Source organism: Prionailurus viverrinus, chromosome X (genome assembly GCF_022837055.1).
Source record: "Prionailurus viverrinus isolate Anna chromosome X, UM_Priviv_1.0, whole genome shotgun sequence".
Lineage (NCBI taxonomy): Eukaryota > Metazoa > Chordata > Mammalia > Carnivora > Felidae > Prionailurus > Prionailurus viverrinus.
The window spans coordinates 19,550,080-19,565,153 of NC_062579.1; positions in this window are offsets into that span (position 1 = coordinate 19,550,080).

Sequence of the window (15,074 nt, forward strand, 5' to 3'; positions counted from 1 at the left end):
CATTTAAGGTTCCATCACCATAATCAGTTTTCAATTTAAAAATGAGTTTATTCTGACAAACTTAAAAATTATATTACCATATGATCTAGTAATTCCACTTCTGGCTATATATCCAAAACTGAGTCACAACACTGTTATTCACAACAAAAAATAAAAATAAATTCAAAACAAAAAACTTTTATTACCTGCCTTGGATCTGCACTCAAGTTTTTGACATTAACCCCTGCTTACCCATCTTATCCAAATTCTTCTTTTCCCTATTCATGGAAGGAGCAGTGGGCTTGTGGATCTGAAGGTATTACTAATAGTCTTGACTCTGAAAAGAGTCTGTAACTCTGGGCACATAATTGTATGCATTTTGGCCTTAATTTTCTCATCTATAAAGTAAGGGAGTCGAATAAACTATCTCTAAAGTCCCTTCTAGCCCAAAACTTGTGACTTTATATCTCATACTGAGACCTAGACTCACTGTTTTCTAAAGAAATTAGTGAAATTATCAGCCTTAAAAGTCAGCTCTCAGAATGCATCTTTTAGTAGTTGCCTTTGAAGGTTAGAACGATCACTTTCTGTGCTAAAGGCTCACTAACAGATAATAAATACACACGATCTACTAAAGGACTCGTGCATGACAATCTGAGAAATGTCACTGGTGGCAAAAAAAAAAAAAAAATTCCAAGGGAAAACCCTGCCAAGACGAGCTTGGTAAAATGAGAATCTGGGTTTGGAAAGAAGGAATTGAATACAAGGCTTTTGCACAAGCGTAAGAGCATGTTTTTCTCCCTAAATCGTGTGTAATAACACACCTTTGACAGACTGTGCATCAGGGGCCGGTGTGATTTCCATTCAGATGATTCCATTTCACATATCATGATAGAGAAGTTTATTTTTAAACAGAAATAGCAAACTGTAGTAGTAGCTATCAAGTGCTTACTGTGTACCAGGCATCATTTGAAATGCTTTACATGTATTAACTCAGTCCAAACTTGAAACGACCTTTTGAGGTTGGTAAAAATATCCCAATTGTCTAGGTGAGAAAACTGAAGCATAAATGTAAAAAATCAAATCAGGCTCAAAACAAGAAGAAGCAAAACTAAGATTTGAATTCAAGGACTCTGTCGTTGGCTCTTTTTTTTTTTAAAGTATTTATTTATTTTGAGAGCAAGGGCATGTGTGAGCAGGGAAGGGGCAGAGAGAAAGAGAGAATCCCAAGCAGGCCCCACGCTGTCAGCACAGAGCCCAACACTGGGCTCAATCTCACCACCTTGAGATCATGACCTGAGCCGAAATCAAGAGTCAGATGCTCAAGGGATTGAGACACCCAGGCACCGATGTGCTCTTGACTCTTGATTTCCAGTTCTCAAGCAGTATGGTATACCATTTATTGGGGTAATGTAGTCACTTAAACAAGAATAAGTGGTTGGACTTAATCCATAAACTAGCTTTAGTTTTGTCTATCACTGCCTCTCTGTATTTATTTTGAGTACGTTTAGTTTTTCGTCAGGCTCAGGTTGAAAATTCAAGGCAAGCCCTATAGCTTCTCTCACACTAAGGTAATAAATGTTCAACTGTTGCTTTCAGTTCCAAAATACAGTCTCAATTCAGTAACTGAGATAACCAGTCTCACAAAATAATTTTTAAAATGTCTCAACTTGCTCTAACATTTAGTCTTCTCACCTGCCTGAGCTTGGTCCAACGTCAGGTGGAAGTGAACTGTGTTATCACCTAGACTTTTTAAAATATCTTTCCCTGACTTCACTGATCATAGTGTATAATTACAACATGGTTGAATATTGGGGTAAGAGAGGAAGTAGCCTGAGTAGGAGAGCTCTTGTTTTCCTGGTAAGGATATGGTGATTTAACTCCAGCACTCTTTGGCTCTGGTAGGTGATCCAATCTGACTTTTTTTTTTCATGGCACTGTGATGGACTAATTCAAGAATGCCCCCCAAACCTTTACCCTTCCTTTATCCAGTACCTTCTCCCTAAAACTTGATAATGCTCCTTCACTTTGGGTCTAGAGATGGTCACATGGCTTGTTTTGGCCAATGAAATGTGAAAAATCACGTTGTTAGTAGGGGCTTGAAAAATACTTGCGTAAATGGGCTTATCCTCACTTTTGTGTCTCTATCATTGCCATGAGAACATGCTTATCCTTGCTTCTTAGAGGATAAGAGACAAATGCCATCTCAGTTGCTCTAGCTGAAAGCATCTGAGAGAAAGCTGAGAGTCGACCAATCCCTAAGAGCATATATGAGCCAAGCCAGGATCAGTAGAGACGTCTGTGTGGCAGCCCTAGGCGCAGGAATTATAAAGTTGCTATTGTATGTGGACAAGCTTTTGTTTGTTTCTTTGTTTGTTGGTCACATGTTATGCAATATAACCGTGACAACAGGTATCTGATGCAGGCAATGCCATGAGTTCTGTTGGGGCTTCCCCAATTATGGGGAAATATCTCTTATGTTTTTTCTTTGATGATGAAAATCATGGGCATTTCTACACTCAGGAGTTGTCCTTTCGTTCTCCAGCCCTGAGACCCCTGGAAAGACTTCCAGATCATTTATTCTATGACCTAGCCAACATTTTCAGGGGCTTCCTGAACAAAACCTAAGAAAAGCAAAGCATATTCTTTCTTTCTCTTGCTCATGATCCACATCTAGGACACAGGAAAGAGTCAATTTTAACTCAAACACCTGGAGGGCAATCTGATTGCTACACAAACAGCACTCTCTTGCTGCTGGTATGAGTTAAATGCCAGTTCCCAGCGTACAGGGAATTTATAGGGACACACATTAAGCTTATTGTGGCATCTCATTAAAGCACCTCTCTTTTTTTTATTTGATTAACTTGCCATGTTACAATTTGTAAACTTAAGGTGTACAGTGTATTACTTTCATACATTTATATATTGTAATATGATTGCCACTGAAGCACTATTTGTCACGTTACGTCATTATGCGGTAGCACTGTTGACTATATTATACTGTGCATTTGATCTGTATAGCTTATTTACTACTCATTACACTCTCTACTGACTTTGGGTTTGGAAGGAACACCACACCCTCTCCTCTGGGAGGGAAAAAGTGCTCTCCAAATAAACCTGCTAAAAATATTCTCAAATAAACTGTGAAGCTACTCTGATTCCATTTGAGGTTTGGAAGTATTCTCTCCTTCACACGTCAGGCTAAGGAGGTCCCTAAGGCACAAGGGACACCAAGAAAATTCTCTTCCCAGTCTTCCTCTAATCAGCCCCACATTTTAATATCCTTACAGGGTTAAGAAGATTAAAATTCTGAACACTTCCCTGTTGTTCACATCTTGGTCTAATACATTAGTTTATAATGCTATTTAGTCAACATTTCCATTTTGAAATATTATTCTATCTTTCTTGAACACATACAATATTCCAGACTCTGGAAGAGAAATGTAAATCTTGTTTGTTTGTTTGTTTTCAAGCAAACACCACTGGGTCAATAACAATAATATTCACCTTCACTGCTATTAACGTCTTCCTCACTAACTGCTCCTCTTTATCACAGATCTCTTAATGACATTTGCTTACACTATATAATTTCTTCCGTTTCACCACCCAAGCCAAAACTAAACACACACACACTCCTTATGCAACCTGTACAAACATACAAACACGTATGTGTGTCCAAAAAGGATAAAGTAAAAAGGAATGCAAAAAAAGATTTCTATACGCATCATTTCCTCTGCATATACTGTCTGGCTTCATTTAGCCTGTTTGGTTGCTGACCCCTCAAAAGCTGTCTTTTGATGATACACATACAGTGTGGATCAATCTTACAAAAGATTGAAATTAAACCTGCAACTTGGACAAGGCTGCAATTAGAGACGTATCCTCAATTTCAGCCACAGAGAAAGCATCCACTTATGGGAAAAGCACAGTTTTCAAGGAGTAAGTGAAATAAATGTACAGTTGTCATCAGGAGCCCAAGATAAAAAGAAAATTTAAAAATTTAAAAAACAAGGAAATTCCAATAAATAAGCATAGCACAGTGGTGCATAATTAAAAGCAAAGTGATATTTGGGGACAAAGAGCAGGCAGGTGTTGAGCATTATGGAACGCTAGCTGCCATGACAGAGTCCTCCTAATTAGGTCAGTCGCTGGAGTAGATAAAGAAATTGCCAGAATCAAATGAAGCCCCAATCTTGCAGGCACCAGAATATTTTGTAGCTTATTAAAGAAGATGGCAATGAATTAATGAGCTACTACTTACTGACTGCTTATTATATTTGAGCCCTGAAGTTAAAAGTTTAAGTTCATTTAATACTTGTGAGATAAGGTTATTTAAACCATTATAGAAAGTAGGAAAACAAAAGTTATATAAGTTAAAGTTATGGTAACACAGTAAGGGGATATTTGATTCACACTCCTCGTCTATAGACACAGGTTGATTATCGAAAAATAATTGCACGGCAAGAAGCTACATTTTCCAGTAGCCTTTGTATCTAGCTGAGTCCTTATGATTAGTGCTCACAAGTTGCACATGAGTAGAAATGATCTGTTTCTTTTCTAGGTCAAAGTATTTAGGAAGTGACTGCCGTCTCTACTCTTTCTTTTTTTCATTTTCTGGCTGTAAGCAAATGTCTCCAGGGCCCTAGTCTACGGTGACGCCACCAGTTGGAAAAATCTGGCCTGGTCCATCACCAAGTTGAAAGCCATCCTTGAATATTCATATTTATTCCTTGTATAAAAAATTATTATTCATCTAGTTTTGGGGCTTATTGGTTATGTTATCTATCCTAACATACACCAACTAATACAGGCTTCTTAATCACGGGGATATACCACCTTAATAAAAAAAATGAAAACACATTGAGTGTGTGTAACTGCTTTGAGGGGTTATTGTGAAAACTTAGTTAACACACTTACAGAAACCTCTTAACACAGTGTATACACATAGGTAGCACCATATATGCTTGGAATTATTAAAATGATGATAATTTTTTTAGCTTTCACTTTAAATGTATTTGCTCATTTTACACTGAAAGATGGAATTTTAAAGTGAATTCAATAAATATGGAAACTGAATATCAGAAGAACCAAATAACTTGTTTGTGACAGAGTTGGAACAAATTCAAGTCCTTGGTTAAAAAAAATTGTGCTGCAACATTATACTTTCCGGGTTAGAAAATAGAAAAAACAAAACTTACCGGGTTTGTTCAGCAGTATGGAGTTTAAAGGGTATGGCTGAAGCCTTGAGAAAAATTTAGAAGCTCATTTATTCTAGTTGGGGTACAAGATCAGGAATGAGTCAAAGAGGAAGATTGATGATAAATTACTTCAATTCCTCCAATATAAACTTAGGATTGGAGCTGAATTGCCAGTAGAAAGTCAAAGACTGCAGCTTTGTAAATATTAAGACTCCTGAGGCTGAATCTTCTCATTTTTGGAGGCATATATTTCTTTTATATATGGGCATGGAAATAGCACAGGGATATGAAATCACTGTATCAGGAATGCACTCAATTTAAAAGCACCAATAAACATATTTTTAACAGATCATCTTCATTTAAGTAAAAATTACCCAAGTAGGAATGGCATTATTCTAGACCACAATTATCCAATATAACTTTCTGCAATGATGGAAACATATTTATGTTATTAAAGATGTCAGCCAATGCCCCGCTGCTGTCTAGTGTGCTGGAAGCCGAGCTCTCCCAGCCTGAGTGGCAGGGCCCGGGCTGTGGACAGATTGGTGACTGCAAGGCGGCCCACCGACAGCGAAGCTTCTTGTCCTCCCACTTTTAGGTAATTCGGCCTTAAAACTACCTGGGGTAGTGTCTGCTGGGGAATGGCCCTCGACAGGCCCTCTGGGGAAAAAACCATTAGGAAAGAAAAAAAGGTTCCGCCAGAAATTGTGCGGCCTTTCGTTTAGCCTTTGCCCTCCCCCATGGAGACTCCTCTACTTACAGGAAGGATAGCCTCATGCCTTAGCCAGCAAAGGCGGCCAGCAAAGGAGAGACATCTCTGGGCACAGGTGACTTCAACCCGTAGGCCCACCTGGCCCCCCGGAGGCATTCCAGATGATGACTGAACCTAGTCGGTTAAGCTACAGAATGGTTCATTGGTTCCTAGGTTCAGGGTCTCTCTGAGAATGTATGGGGCATGGGTTTCTAAGGCCTTTTCGGCCCCTTCCTGGCACCTCGGAGGAGGCGAACACATTGTTCTCCTGGCCTCATGTGGTCAGGAGGTCACGTCCCTGTAACTGTTCCACTTGAGGTGTTGAGAAATGGAGGGCCTTTCACGAGAACGGCAAAGCAAACGCTTTGTAGATTATAGATAAACGCAGGTGCATAATGGAATAATGTAAGAAATTATTCTATAATCAAAGGGTATGTGGGGAAGTTAGGGGAAAATCACCATGTTATTTCTTAAAGGTTGTTTACACACAGGAGCATTTTCAAAATTAGATAATGTTAGAAAAACATAGATGACGTATGCTAGAAGGAAATCACTAGCATATTATAATGCCACGTTTGCTACAATAAATCGGCCAGTTCAACACACTGCGGTTGTCTGTGTCCATTTTTATTTTAGTTTTAGTTTTTTATTTTAGTTTTTTTATTTTCCAGTTTTTTATTTTAGTTTTGTTTTATTTTCACCGGCGCCGTTCTTCCTTCGGGAACCCCTGGTTGCTGGAGCTGGTCTCCGGCACTAGTGAACATATGAAATGTAACTAGCATGCATGAGAAACTAAATTTTTAATTTTATTTAACTTTAAATAGCCACATGACTAATGGCTATCACATTCGACAGTGCAATTCTAGACTTACAAGTATTATTTTAGTAAAGAAACTAGATATTTAGCACAAATTTGTGTGTGAATTAAAAAGATGCTTGAAATTTGTGGTGGAAACAGGAACTGTATGGCAACATTAAAAGAAATACAAGGTTTAGACAATTGAAGTTACGTGTACATAAATGTAGACCAATTCAGTCTAAATAATCAAATCCATGTCATTGGAATATCAGAAGTCCAGACTGAAGGCAGTGTGCAAGGGCATAATGCCTGGCTATGTGAATAGACCTCATGTTCTAAATCCTGAATCAAATATTTAGTGTGTTTCTGAGCTTCCAAAGTCTCCATCTACCACTAGATGCCAGTTAATGAATGAATCTGCCTTCTACTTTTAATGGAAAATAGAGGTACTAAAATGTGCAATCCTTCAGTTTTCCTTCCCAGTCTCTTAAAGTTTCACTTGATTTTAAAAGCACCCCCCTTTATTATTTTTTTTTCAGAGAAAAAGCAAAAGTTGTTTGATGCCAATTATATATCTCCTTCATTCACTCTTGACTTCACTAACATGAGCTTTCTCAGGGTCCATCATATTAAGCTGGCTCTCTTTATAAGTCCAGTTTTAACCTTTAATTTCTCTCTGGTCAAGTTTACACGTTTATAAGTATACTTAAAAAATTATATTAAGACCAACCAACCAATCAATAGTTTCTTCTTTGAACTATTGCCGGTGGTAATATGCGTGCTGTGTTCATTTCCTTACCTCCCTCATCCTTCAAGTCACGTCTTTCTGGTTTCTTCTCCCAATATCAAATGGGTTGCCTCTTTCAAATTTCATACTGTCCTCAATTAACAGCCTGACTTATAAAGTACAACATTTTATTTAATAATATCCATAATTGATATGTGTTTATGATCTTAGGTTTTAGGAAAATATTATGGTGTGTAAATTTGCATGGCTCCGGTGACAGATGGATTAGAGAGGCCAGCTTTTATCAGAGGCATGTTATTTTTATTTCCATCTGAAAGACTAAAGAATAGGCCCCTATATAGATTGATAGTGAAATACCTTTGCTATTAGTGTAGCTATTCCAAACGACTGTATACCTTTTGCATGGCATTAAACTTTGTTAAAAATGTTCTGAAATAAAAATGAAATTGCTATGTTACAAAGAAAATAGTATTACCTGGCATATTAACAAAAAGGTACTAAACTTACTTCATGGAAATAGTTTGAAATTTTAGTGAAAGAATAAAACGTCCTTGCTGTGGCAGCATAAAAGGATCTGGAAAAGGAACTCAATCTTCTGTTTCAAGTTGTAGTTTTATCCGACAGCTTAAATGTCTTCACATGATACGTGATATTTTAATACATACAAAAATATAGTGGTAGAGATGCTAAAACTACTCACACTAAAATTTGGAGCATCAGAATATATTCATGGAATACTTTGGTCACGTCCCTAATGCAGAATAAAGGTCATTTCAACAATTTAAATACTATTTTTTATGCCCTGGAGATCTCCAGTAATTGATTTCTATTCAAAAGTGTCATAAATATTTCATTAGTACTTGTTCATAAGCAAGAACATTTTTTCAATCATGTTTTAATATTTTATGTACTCCTAAAAACACAAATTGCAAATTAATTGAAAGCTATTGAGAAATTGGAAAGATAAGTTGAAATCATTTAAAAGTAAAAGCCTCCAACTTCAGCCCTATTAGAAAGAATATAAACAAAACCATAATGAGCTTGAATTCATCGTTTAATATGATATCCCAGGAAAAGAATGGTGAATGGGATTAAGATGATTTACTCAAAGCAATAAGTAATTTAGTAGCAGATTCAGGACCATAGCAGTTTAAGGACCAGCCAGCCAGGCAGATAGATAACTGTATTGCTTATCTGTATGTGGTGCAAACATAACAAAGGTATAAATAAGGAATAGAGTGCTGGGTAGCTCAGGTTTTCAGGTTTATCACTTTACATCATACTACAAGGTAAAGAGTAACTTCAAACAGGAATTACAAAGCATTCTTGTTGGATGACTTAGCGATATCACGCGTTTTTGCCATTCAAATGAAAAACAGCAGTGTGCAATTACACTTAATATCACCAACTGTGAGAACCATCTTGTTGACAATCCCCTTAAGTCTGCAGTCTTAAATAATACTTAAACATCTATAAATTATCAGAGTGCTGTTTTATACTATCATCTAAATTCTCATCTGTTTAGTATAACTGCAAATAATTTGCTTGCTTCATAAAAAAAAGTTAGAGTAAAAATTTCCGATCCAGACTTTTAGAACACCCACCACCAAATATTCTACTACAGCCCACGTTATGGAATTAGTAAGTGAAACTGCTCCTGTAAATAAGGGCACCTGGGTGGCTCAATCAGTTAAGTGTCCAACTGTTGATTTATGCTCAGGTCATGATCTCGGTTTGTGTGATCGATCCCCGCATCAGGCTCTGCGCTGACAGCGTGGAACCTGCTTGGGATCCTTTCTCCTCTGTATGCCTCTCCCCAACTCACGTGTGTGCATGTGTGCATGCACACATGCACACACACACTCTCTTTCTCAAAATAAATAAACAAACTTAAAAAAACCCAAAACCTCCCAAATTATATATATATGTGTATGTGTGTGTGTATGTATTTTTGTATGTATATATATATACATATATATATATATATATATATATGGAACCTTAAATATATCTCAAATTTTCAATGTCTAAGTGTCTAAATCTGGTCATATCCAAGACTAGTGTTTTATTTCTTATTTTTTAGATTCAAATGTTAGTTTTTATTCCATACTTTTTTTTAATAATGTTAAAAACAGAGAAGAGATGTACACTATGCGTTCTTTGTCTCTATTATCCTTACATATAGACAGCCATACTGAACATTGTTATAATTGTGCCAGACATGGCAAGAAATACTTTATGGAAATAGAAATATAGAGGGTTTTTATGCATATATGTCCAAAGCTGTGCCAAAAGGTTAGCACAAATAGGCGAGTACCTATAACATTGTAAAGATACTTGGACAGAATGTAAATGAAAAATTAGTAATATACTAATAATATATTAATTTGAAGAATGCCAAAATGCCCACATATGCATAAATATTTACCTTCTAGTACAAAAATTTCCACAATCATTTCTTATTTGAGGTAAAGAACATTAGAGAAAATATAACCACTACTTAATCATTATTATTTAGTAGTAACAGTATTAGAAGTAGCAGCAAAGAATTCTATTGTGATAGCAGGTTGGTTTGGTTAAAACGCTTTTCATAGGTTAATCAGTTTAACTTTTTTTTTTTCCTTAACAGCTTTATTGAGATAGAAACCACATACCACAGAATTCCCCCACTCTGAATGTACAAATCCATGGTTTTTAGTATATTCACGGATTTGCACCACCATCACCATAATTAGAACATTCGCCTCACCTCAGAAAGACACATTGTACACTTTGGCTAACCTTCTCCTCCACTTCCTGCCTTCCCCCTCCATTTAACCTTTATAATAGTCCTAGGAGGTACATACTAATACTCTCGACACCATTTACATTTGAAGAAACTGAGGCATAGGAAAGTTCAAAAATTTGCCCAAGGGCATAAAGGTAGTAGGAAAAGAAGATGGGATTTGAATCCAGATCATCTGGCTGCAGATTCTTTGTTCTTAACCACTATTCTATACAGCCTCCATTAAAAAAGCAAAGGATATTTTAACTTTGTTATGGATACTCTGACCCATACAAAGCAGCAACAGCTGAAAGCCAAGCAGGCCACATTTCATAAAATGATTCTGGGACTTTAAAGCTGGGTCTAGATCTGCCATATGTTTTTGATCTGAACTGTACTGAATTTTTAGGCTTCATGAATATATTTCAATTTCCACATAATTTACCACCTTGGTCCCAGACATATTGCCAATATCAAGGCAGGACAGGAAACTAGTTTAACAACAAGAGATAACTTATGTCACACAGACACAATTTCTCACAAAAATAAAACCCAAACATACTTACTTTTCCTCCTCCAGGGACAGACCATTCACACACTTAGTACATATTTTGCAGTCCTGTGAAAAGGAGAAACAGTCAGTGCTACGCTAGTGCCTTTGTGCAAATTAGAAAAGTAACCCAGTCTCAAGATACTGTATTGCCTCTATTGGAGATTTGTTACAATAAACTGACTGTAGTAGAAGAAGACACATTGCTTCTACCTGTCACGACATTTTTGCAAAAAACATTCAAATAGATGACATGTATTACGTGAATGTCCCTCCCCCTTTTGATACGGCACCATATGACACCACCCATGAGGCTGTTTTCAGTGGGTATGAATCCACAGCCACCCAATGATCCCTCTCTGAAGGTAGAGGGAGCGATTTTACAGCTGGCATGCAAGGTTTCAATCCTGGGAGTTTGCCCCCTAGAACTTTAACTCCCATATTTACAACAACTACATATTCTGCTGGTAGCCAAAGGAAACCTCATTTAAAATGGAGTCATGGAGCCAAATGGGGTATCTCTCATGCCCCACTAGTCCTCCATCATCACTTGCAGGCAGGTAGAGATGTACCTTGCATTCTCAACAGGAAGAAGAAGCGTATACTTTTCTATCCTAGCAGAAGGAAGAAAGCATTTCTTCTTGCCCAGTAACAGCCCAGCCAATGAAAGACTGTCACAGCTCAGTCACTGAAAAGCCACTACAGTTCAAACTCCAAGTTTACTTCAATGGACTTTTTGTTTATAAGAACCCCTACCAACTCTCCCCTTTCCTGTATGAAAGAAAATTCCTCTCCTTTGCCCTTGGGACTTGCCTATGGTTTTGCCATACTTGCATGTCCTGAGTTGCAATTCTCTGCTATTCCGAAATAAATTCATTTTGCTGATAAAATAACAGGCTGTTATATTTTTAAGGTCAACCCAACCTATGAGCATTAACAGTAGTGAACTGGAATTCAGGCAAATTCTCAAGCACCTCTATCAGAATTTGTATGTGTTCACTTGAGTCCTGTGGACCATATATCTCTTCTCCCTGGTGGTAACTTTCCCCCAAGGGTGGGTTATCAGAATCCAATGGCTTTTTCCATTCACTATGAGTTTAAATGGTACCATAAATGGGTTACCTTCTAGGGGTGGAGGCTAACTAACTGCCCTCTCTAGTGTGTCATTGTTTCTCTTCTTCCTCTTATTCATCATTTGACTAATATTCTTTAGTCTTTAGTGTTCCAGAGTAGTAATTTTCAAATATCAACTGGAAAGTAGTTTGCTTTTTTTGCCTTGATGCCTATCAAGTTAGCTACATGTTTTTTAGATGGTTTAGTGTTATTCGCTGTGTTTCCTCTGCTTTTGTACTACCAACTGAGATACCTCATTAGCCCAGAACCCCAGGTTGCAGCCATCAATGGCACAGTCTGTGGTCTGCCACAGTCCCAAGCTTTCTGTCATGTCTCCAAAGTCACACAACCAGCACTTTGAAAATTTCAAATGTTTCACTATTCTCTCTCTCAATGCGTATGGGTTGGTACCACAGAGAGAAAGTTTCAACATCCTTGTTGCTGAGCAGGGTTTTTTTTTGGTTAATACTGACATTAGAGTCAATAAAATCCATTTAGTCCAATACTTGTAGGCACGTAGACAAGTGTGATGTTATCAATACATGCCTAAAAAAAAGATTCACACACATACATCTGGCCTTATCTGTCATGAGGCAAGAAACTAGTGAATCAAGTATGGAGTGCCACTATCAGATAGCTGTATTTTGACCAAAGTTATAGTTTTTCTTTTCTTTTCTTTGTCTCCTTCTAGTATGGCCCCTAAGGTGCCCAAATCCCAAATTAGCAATTCAACAGAGATTGAGCAAGATAAGGATATGCTAAATCAAGAGTGTAATCTGAGTACTATTTCAGGAATCGATTTGACTTGTTACATACATTATCTTTTACCACAAGGTTCGAAAAGGACTGAGGAATCAAAGAGGCCTGGTTCTCTCAAGATCTGATGCCTTTTGTTTTTTGTTGGTATCACAGCCTTCACTTGATAATTCACTAAATTATTCAGAGCTTCTGCAGCTTTTTAGCAAACTTGAGGTTATAGCCCTTTCACCCCTAAGAGTAGTTTTAATTCTCTAAAATGTTCAGTGCTGTTTGGTAGAAGTGAAAATATGGGTGGAGAAGTGCCTTATTATAATAGTATCTCACCCACATATTTGTCCATCAGAATTGGCTCTTGTCAAAGGACAACTTTATTTGACTTCTTAGTCTCTTAAAGCTTCTCTGCTAATCCTCCTAGAAGGATCTTGCAAAATGGAATTACTTTACCTAAATAAACAAGGACAGATGATATTTGACCATTCCATCTTCATTAACCATAGGAGATTTGAGAGCAGCTTTTCCAACCTTCAAACACTAAAGGGCATGGATTTTAATCCAAGAAGTCCAAATAAGAATTGTACGTACTACCACAGAGGAACAAGCACAGCATGTTCTCGAAAAAGCACCTCAGACTGCAATCATTCCAAAATTTCCCCAAAAACCTCAAAGATCTTAATACTCTGTAGCTCTACAAGAGAACATCCCCCAGGTCATTCAAAGAAAGATACAATTTTAAAATTTTAGATTCCTCTTCATGCTCTCCTCCCATTTTTCAGATATTGAATATATTCTAAAATAAATCCTCTTACAGTGTTTCCAGAGAAGAATTATACGATGGTGGCATTTAGTTCTTTTCTGCCTGTAACTTCTGACGACTACAGATGTGAATTCTCAGTAATGGTGACAGGAAAAAACATTCAGCTACTCTCTCTCTGGAAAGACAATATTTGAAGAAGCCTGTTCAAAACAACAATCTCCATTTAAACCTCCTAGATACAGGATAAAACATTAGATACAATTCCCTCTTTTGACCATATCCTTCCTACGGTAAAGTTTAGATGGTTTAAAACTGGGTTATACCTGACATAATGTTAAAATTACATGTTATCCAGCATCACCAGCCCCACATCTTTTCTACCTGTGTTTCCACCTCTAATTTTGACATCACCTGGGCACTGACGCAACTAAGGGTTAAATTTTCTAATTTCCCTTGATGTCCTTTCTTTATTTAAGGTTTGTCATCTGAACAACTTTGTTTTCTTTTGTTTTATTTTTCCAGCATTTCATTTTTTTCCATTATAAATGTAATATACTGTCAAACAGAAAAATGATAACATCAATTGCTATATGCTAAACACTGGACTAACCAATACACACACACACATACATACACATTCTTATTTATTCACACCTTAATGAGGTAAATAAATATCCCTATTACAAAGATAATTAAACTGACACACAGGGATTATGTAAAGAATGCTCTTCACAGAAAAAGCAGTAATGTTTTGTGCTTAGGTGCATGCGCTTTGGACTGAGATCCTGTGTATCAAAATGTTAGCAGCACAACTTATTTATTGGGCACTATAAGCAACTCTACCTCCACTATCTCCCTCATAGTTGTTAAACACAGATTTCACCTGAATAAAAGTTAATATGCCCCATTACCAGACCCCGAGTATAGGTGCATAAACATATAAACACATACAGGCATTGTTGTTTCAGTTCATATGTACGCTTGAAGCAACAGTGATAATTACACGAAGATAAAAATAAAGTATCAATCAAATTGGGTTGGGCCAAATGGCTTCCTGAAAAATAATTATTTCGGATATAGTCATATAAATACCTATGCAATATATTGCTAGAATTTCTCAGTAATAGGGCCCAGAAAGCAATGGCATATAGTTATATGCGTCAACTTTTTGAAAATAGCTCATACGCTCTATGAGCTTATAAACACAAAGTCAGCATTATTATTATACATTGTTCAATCTAATTTGGCCATGTGACTTTCAAATTTTTGTCATATTAGCTAGTTTCTTACTATTTTTGGACAGCAATTTATGTGTGAACTTCATGCAAAGTATTTCTGGAAAATGCAATCATAGATAAGATATGGATTCTGCCCACTAGTATTCTATAATCTATTCAGATAGATTTAAAACAAAAAGGAAGATATGTCTTTAATTCAAATAGAGATTGATAACCAAATGATAACTCTCAAAAAAGTGGGTACACATAAATTACAATAAATGGGAAGAGAAAGAAAAAGATGATTTTTAGATATGGCAGTCAGAAAAGGATTACAACGAGCAGCACTACCAACAATAACCAAACGATGAAGAGAGCCCAAATATCCCTCGACTGCTGAATGGATAAAGAAGATGTGGTATACATACAAAAGGGGATATTA